Below are 8249 nucleotides of genomic sequence, written 5' to 3'. Positions count from 1 at the left end.
CCTCTCTCTCTGTCTCTGTCTCTGTCTCTGTCTCTCTCTGTCTCTGTCTCTGTCTCTGTCTCTCTCTTTCTCTGTCTCTGTCTCTGTCTCTCTCTCTCTCTTTCTCTTTCTTTCTTTCTTTCTTTCTTTCTTTCTTTCTTTCTTTCTTTCTTTCTTTCTTTCTTTCTTTTTTCCTTCCTTTCTTTCTTCCTTCCTTCCTTTCTTTCTCTTTTCTTCCTTCTTATTCTAAGACCAATTCCTTACCTGCTATGCCACATGAGGAAATATTTTTAGTATTAATTATTTTTGCATGTTGATAACAATTTTAAATAATAATTTTCTAACATTTGTCAATACATGTTCTCTCTTTCTCTTCTTTTTCTCTCCTGGAAACAGTAGGTAATATGGTATAAGCTATACTTTTGTTATGCAATACATATTTCAATGTTTGTCATGTTGTAAAAGAAGACACACATTGACTATACAAGAAATAAAGTCATGATGAAGATAAAGTGAAAAATGGTTTGCTTCGATCTGCAATGAGACTCCATCAGTTCCTTCTATGGTGGTGGAGTCCCATGAAGAGTTAGACTGAATGGATCTTCAAGATTCTTTCTAGCTTCAGATCCAAAGAGACTATAAATGTATTGCCTTCAAGTTTCCTTTAGGCCACATGGCCAGTTGGGAAGGGAGGTTCCTTCAGCCAAGAATTATCTAAGCGAAACCAAACACTATTGAGGAAAAACATTTGGACTTGATCTCTCTCAAAACCTGCTCTTCCTCAGTGGAATGAAACCAGCCCAAACTTCTGTCTAGAAGAGAGTGAGACCTGGGCAGGATGTTCCACTTTTAACAATGTGTTAGGAGAAAATGGTTCGGGGCCAGCACTTGTAAGCATACATGAGATACTGTGTCCTGACTGTGTGATTCCTTTCCTGGTAAGCCAGTACTTTTAGAGGAAATGTCTTTAGCTTTGGGGATAGCCTTTATATGTTGGGCGGAGGTGTCTCCTTTCCAGTATCCTAGAGGAGGATAGATTTTGACCATTTCAGCTTCTTGCCTACCTACAGTCTTAATTTCACTCAGCTACCTGCATATCCATTCATTTTGAAATATTCATTCGCTTCTTCATTCATTCATTTATTCATAGAGCTGGAGCTGACAGAGACCTCAGTGGCTATCTAGTCCCACTCCATCATTTTACAAATAAGGAAACTGAGGCCCAAGAAAGCTATGACTTCCCCAAATTCACAAGGTAATGGACAATAGTCAAATTTTAAACCCAAGTTGTTGGCATCTTGAGCCGGAAAGGTCGCCACACCATGCTTCCTGATTGATACCATTATTCATTTCTCTACTTCTGTGGGTTTAAACTGGAGACTAGTATGTTACTACTATGGAAATTTATAGTTTATTTACTTATTATTGTTATTATTTGGCAAGAGATTGGGAAAGTTGAGGTCAGTGGGGAGGTATGCATTTAGAACCTAGGCTTTTAGAGAGCCTGTGTGGTACAGTGGATAGAGGAGCCCAGGAAGATCTAGATTCAAATCTTGCTTCTCACATTTGTAAGTCATGTGATCTTGGATATATCAATTAACCTCTCTGTGTCTCAGGCTACTTTTTAAGACTAATAATCTCAGACAAGTGCAGATATGCTTCAGTGAAAGGAATTCTGCATTAGCATTTCCTTAAGCCAGGGAAATGTCAAATCTAGATCCCAAATCACCCCAAACCCCCAAATAAGGCCAAAACACAAGAAGATATTTGTTCCAGGTCAAACAACAAATAAATGGCAGAACCTAGACTTTAAACTAGATCTCTAGTCTCCTTATGTCAATGTGATTTTTATTTAGATATTTAGATAAACTGATCTAGACAAAGTTTGTTTTCTTGTGAACTCAGGCAAGTCAATTAACTTTTTTGAACCTAATCTGTAAGATGAGGAGGATTGGGCTAAATGAACTCCAAGTTGCTTTTTGGTCCTTCATCTCTCGTCCTGTGGTCAGAAGCTGGCTATGTCCTAGGAGTCCTAGACTTTAGATGATGAAATATCCTCTTGGATTTTTTGCTCTCATTTGTAAATAGAATAGCATGGCTCTAGCTAATACTCAATTGTAGTTGTTTTTGTGTTGGTTTTGAGAGGGATTTAGTCCCAGGCAGTTACCTTGCTATGTGTTTCCCCACTTCTCTCTCCTCACACTGACAAATATTCATCTGACTGGCTTGGAAAGCCATTCACTTGGAGGCAGCTTTTGCAGCCTTTAGTTCCATTATAATGTGTTTGAATTTCTCCATTATTCAGTGAAATGACTCTCTCATTCTGTGTACCGAGATTGTCTGCCCCCAGTTACCTTTTACCAGGCAGGTCTCAGCGTTGTTGAGGCAGTGAAAGATATAATTGGTATGCTGTGTGAGTTTTGCAAAGGATTATTCCTAGTTCTCTGCTTTCCTTTCTTACTGATTGCTACAACAATTATAAATTATAGCATAATACGAGGATGTAATTAGCCAGTCTCATGGGCTGTGTCTAATTTGGACAATGCTTGATTATCCTAGTGTGATTTATTCACTTTGTACCATCTGTAGCACTTTGGAAGGTGAAGGCTAATTTATCCTGTCATCAGTGGGCATGCCCATGGACCCCCTTAACAATCTCTAGAGAATATTCTGGAATCTCGAAGACCCTGATCTCCTGCCATTTTGATATCCCTTTGCCTTTTAATGATTTCTTTCTCAACAAGTCCTCTCTATTCCTTTGTTGCTCCAGCATCCCTGCTGAAAACTAAAGCTTATTGAGAGGCAGGCCTGGAGACGGGAGGGCCTGGGTTTAAATCTGGCCGCAGACACTTCCTAGCTGTGTGATCCTGAGCAAGTCCCTTAACTCCCATTGCTTAGCCCTTACTTTTCTTTTGCCTTGGAACCAATACACAGTATTAATTCTAAGACAGAAGGTAAAGTTTAAAAAAAAAAAAAAGAAAACTTCAGCTTAGCTGTTTCTACCAACTAATGCAAACTGATTAGACAATACTTTTCTCTTATAATCATGGATTCTTATGCTTTTTTGTGTGTGTTGTGCACCCCCTTTCACAGTCTAATGAAGCACAAGGACTAATTCTTTTTTTAAGAACAAAAGCGATTTTTATTCATAAATTAATCCATCTATTGGAGGAGTGTGGGCTACTGATATTTAATAAGGAGAAGATTTTACTTGTATTTCAAATTCTTTAGTTTTCTGACAGCAAATTTGACTGTCCCTGCAAGGTGGTATTGTAAGTCCAATCACCAACTACTGTTTTCATATAGGATCCACGATGCCAGATACCTATGCCATCTCTTTATTTTGGTCTTCCACGGAAAGAGCAGCTATATTTGGTGAGCTGCTTAATTTCAATTTTCTTCACAATTTTTCTGAAGGTTGCACCATACCATATTCCATACTTACCAACCATTCAGACATTCTTGGTACATTTATCCATGCTAACAGCTGCAGGCCTAGAGAAGGATATGGGCTCATTCTCAGAGTAATATTTTTAAATAACTTAAAGAAATGTTAAATTTCATTTTGAGGTGGCCAAAATAAATGTTTTTTTTTTCTCTATCCGAGATCATTGAACCCTAGAAATGTATCCACTGGAATCTATCCTCCTGAGGTTAAGAAACTCTGCTCTATGAAGGGTGTGTGAGGGGAGAAGGTAAATATGTTTCTAATGGTAGATAGAGTACTTGACCTATGGTCAAGAAGACCGGGGTGTAAATTAAACATCTACTAGCTGTGTGACCTTGGACAAATCACTTAGGCTCTCAGTCTTAGTTACTTCATCTGCAAAATGGGGATGGTAATAGCATCTACTTCACAGAGTAATTGTAAGGATCAAATGAGATAATGTATTTAAAGAGCTTAGAAAACTTAGAATGACAATAGAAATACTAGTTATTACTATTCTAGAGAGAAACAAGTAGAATGACTGATGAATTCAGAGAAAGTCTACCAAACCCTGTGTTCATTATTACCTAGACCACTTCCAATTGGTGCATTAAAGATTTATGGGGGATCTATACTGGTCCATTTTAGATTTGTTCCCTTTTTCTCTCAACGTAAGCCTATGCTAGCCCTGACAATCATGGGTCATCCATAGTCAGCCTCCAGTTATAGATATGGATGGTTTCATGAGACAATCAAAGATGTCAACTTCAAGTCTTAGCACCAGAACTAATATTGAGTTGTGTTCAGCAGGAGAACCCCATCATTCTTTCTTGCTATTCATTTTTGAGTCTTGCCATTTTGAAGTGGTTTTTAAAGATTGGTTTGGAAGCATTTCCAGAAAGGTTTAGACTTTTGCTGCTACTAAGCCGCCATCTTCCAGAACTAACATTGAGATCCATCTGGTGATAAGGCAGCCTGAAAAGTGGCATCCTTACATCTCCTTTTGCTTTCATGCCAAAGAGAAAATGCTAGTGATACTCTAGTGAACCACAAGTACCAGATGGGAAGAATAAGACTCGATTTGCTTATTTTTCACAGTATTAAAACAGCACATCTTTTACTCCTGATGGCAGGCAAAAGTATTTCTATCAGCTCAGTGTGGGGAAAAGGAATATTTCTTTCTCTCTTCATCAACTAATCCTGTGTTTAGATCAACTGAGTGTGGGGAGAGAGAGTTTCTGAGATCTTATAAGCTTTTAGATTTTGGAGTATCCATGTAATATATTTTTCCTCTCTTGTTAAGTACTACCAGGTTTTGGATAAAAAGAGCCATGTTGGACCACGTGATTGTATTGAGGTGGCAGCTTTCTGTTTCAATGGAGAAGCACTCAAAACTCTGTTATCCCTTTAAAATGGAAGGTTCTTTCCAAAAAGAGCCACTACTTTTTTTTTTAAAGGATTTAAAAAAAATTTTAAACCCTTAACTTCTGTGTATTGACTTATAGGTGGAAGATTGGTAAGGGTAGGCAATGGGGGTCAAGTGACTTGCCCAAGGTCACACAGCTGGGAAGTGTCTGAGGCCAGATTTGAACCTAGGACCTCCTGTCTCTAGGCCTGGCTCTCAATCCACTGAGCTACCCAGCTGCCCCCAAGAGCCACTACTTTTTAGATCTGACATTGAGGAACAGGTGGGACTTTTGCCTTCTTTTGTCACATAGATCCAAGCAGTAGGCTGTAGAGATATTAGCTAAAAAGTGAGAAAATACTTTTAGTCATTCTACAAGAGACCTGATTAGACTCGAAGCAGTGGAGTGTATTTTATGCAGAACTTCAGTTCATTCTTTGATCAAATGAGTTAATGTATGCAAAGTTTTTTGCAAGCCTTAAACTACTATATACATATTATTATTGTTATTAATTATTATTTTGCTCTCTCCACTATTTGACAGCTCAGATTCTCTGCCCCTTTCTGTGAATCCATCAGTTGTAGTAAGTAATATCTCTCTCATTCTCTTTCTGTCTCAGGACACTGATCTAATATTTATCGAGAAAAACCCAAAGCAGCAAATCTCTAATACAGGTGTTTCAGGCAATATGGTAGCAGGGTGGTGAAGAAATTTTTGATGGTGGGATTGTGAGTCTCAAAATACACAGGTGGCTATCTATCTACTCTTTAAAAAATACCTTCTTAGAACATATATTAAGTATCAGTTCTAAAACTTAAGAGCAATAAGGGGTTGGCAAATAGGGTTAAATGACTTGCCCAGGGTCACATAGCTAAGAAGTAACTGAGGCTAGATTTGAACCCAGATCTTTCTTTCTCCTGACCTGACACTCTGTCCACTGATGCAGTCTAAGAAAAATAAGGCTTAATATTATCTGGCTTTATTCATGCGATAACTCCTCTTAATTAATGTAGACTATCCAGAGTTTACTCACTGAGCAGTAATAAAACCAGGTTATATGAGACTAAGGCTACACATTGCTGATATTGGACTCAAGGATTTGTGCCACATTTCCCCAAAGATAACCTCCTTGGAATTAAGTTAACCTTCTGTGACTGGAAGGTGGCAAGATATTTGTGGGAAAGAGCATTGTTCCAGAGACCTTGGCTCAAGTTCTGTTTCTGTCATAGCTAGTTATTATCATATATTATATATTATAGCTAGTTATTTAACCTTGGGCCAACCTCTTAACCTTTGTGCATTCAATTTTCTTGTTTGTAAAGGGGAAAGGTTTGCTCCAAATGATGACTGAGGTCCATTCCAGTTCTAAACTTTTGTGATTTTATGAACAAAACTCATGGACTGTCCTTGTAATTCTAAACTTTTAAGAATGTTTATAATTCAACGTCATGATTTAAAGTTGGTTCTCTGTAGTTTTTAGGCTTGTTGAAGGATGGGGAGCATCCTTTGAAGGTAAGCATATCATAGATCAGCAAAGTGCTTTTGGTTGACTGAACCAACATTTTTTTTTTTGGTGTCTAAGCTAGACAGAATGCCCTATTCTCTGACCATCTTGTCTGCTGTAGTTCTTTTAGATGTAAGATGCTTAAGTGAGTCGATTGAGATTAGTTTTTTTTTAGACCCTTACTTTCCATCTTAGAATCAGTGGTTCCAAGGCAGAAGAGTGGTAAGGACTAGGCAATGGGGGTTAAGTGATTTGCTCAGGGTCACACAACTGGGCAGTGTCTGAATCCAAATTTGAACAGAAGACCTCTTGTCTCTAGGCCTTGCTCTTAAAGCCACACAGCTGCCATTGAGATTAGTTTTAAATAGCATTTGGTCCCCGATAGTGCAGAAATGTAATTCACATGCATTTTTGTTGCATGTGAATAATATGCAAAAGATCTATGAATTTGTCAACATGGGGGACTTAGGTGTGGGAATTCCTTCTACTACAACAGGTGAAAATCTTTCTACACCTCAGCAGAAAACTTCTGGAAGTTTCTTGAGATCTAAGTAGATTAAATGACTTGCAAAGGTCACATAACTAGTGTAATGCAAATTCAACTGTAGCAGCCCTGGCAGTTAGGAGGTTTAGAATGTTCACAAAAAACAGTTGGAGCCTGAGGCTATAAATAGTCCTGAAGCGCCATCTGAGAGGCTTTTTGGTCTTTTGGCTTCTGCCTTTGCCTGTGCTTTTTGTCTTTGGGCATTTGGACCTAGCCTGATTTCTCTGGACCTCTTCCTGACCTCTCCATTTTATATCCTGCTATTTCCCCTGGATTTCCCATTGGCCCTGAGAGGAAGGGTAGGCTTAGTGGTTAGACATTGTGGGTTTAGCTTCTATAGGCAAGATGGATATCCTAAATCAAGCCACCCCCTTATTTAGTGATCTGATAATACCTTTGCTTCAGGGAGTGAAACCTTCCTGACTGGGAGAGCCGGCTTCTCTTAGTCTGTCCCTCTCTTTTGGGATCCTTCCCCCAGCACCAGCTTTCTCCCTAGCAGCAGTTACAAAACCCTGAAACCCTCTATCCCTCAACTTATCCATGCCATCAATAAATCCCCTTTGTTACCTACATAAAAGCCTCTTGTGAATCATTGTGTTGAATATTAAGGCAAAGGGTGAAGAGGGAATACATTACTTTCCTTTTATTTCTTGAGGGAAACCTAGGTATCCATCTTGGGCAGGAAGTACCTAGCTGAGACTTCCTGCAGACATCAATTTCACTGGCAGGGAGGAGCCTTTGACTCCTCCCTCAAAGAGACCTTAGAAATTAACAGGAGAAAACCCTCCAGCCAGATCTAAACATTTCTGACTGGCCCAATTCCTCTTGTATCATAGAGATACTTCCCCTGCCTGAAGGATCCAGGTTATTTCCTCCCTGTACCCTCTGTCTCTAGCCTCTGTGACTAGCCTGTTTGAGTAGCCCCTCCTATACTCCCATTCATTCCCTTACCTTCCTATATACTACTAATTCATTTCTTAACTCAGCCATCCCCTTTATCCCTTCATTCCTCCTCCTATCACCTTATCCCTCCTCTTATCAACATTTTTGCCTCTTATTCCATAACACTAGTAAATATCAGAGAAGAGATTTGAACCTGGGTTTTCCTGGCTCCAACTCTATCATACTGTTTGCATCTATATTTCTGAAGAAACCTTAAAATGCTTAGTAATTAAAATTATACTCTTTAGATATCACTTAGATTTTATGCTATTTTGAACAATGCATTAAAAGTGTCTTGAGTTTAACTAATTCTCCCCTCCCTTAAGAAACACAAAATGCTTATGAATAAATGTGCTGTCTCTGGCATATTTGCATTGGTAATACCTTCATTTTTTATGTTATTTTTCATCTTTTCTACACTGGCAAAACCTATACATGGTTTTTTCC

The 8249-nt window shown here is 38.7% G+C and overlaps 1 pseudogene; it reads right to left on the bottom strand.

The window, feature by feature from the left end:
• Positions 1–3186: 3186 nt before the first annotated feature.
• LOC123231767 lies at positions 3187–3458 on the bottom strand (annotated as a pseudogene).
• Positions 3459–8249: the final 4791 nt, after the last annotated feature.

This window comes from Gracilinanus agilis, chromosome 1, assembly GCF_016433145.1.
Source record: "Gracilinanus agilis isolate LMUSP501 chromosome 1, AgileGrace, whole genome shotgun sequence".
Classification (NCBI taxonomy): domain Eukaryota; kingdom Metazoa; phylum Chordata; class Mammalia; order Didelphimorphia; family Didelphidae; genus Gracilinanus; species Gracilinanus agilis.
Note: the sequence above shows the minus strand (reverse complement) of the source record. Positions and strands in the feature narration are given on the sequence as shown.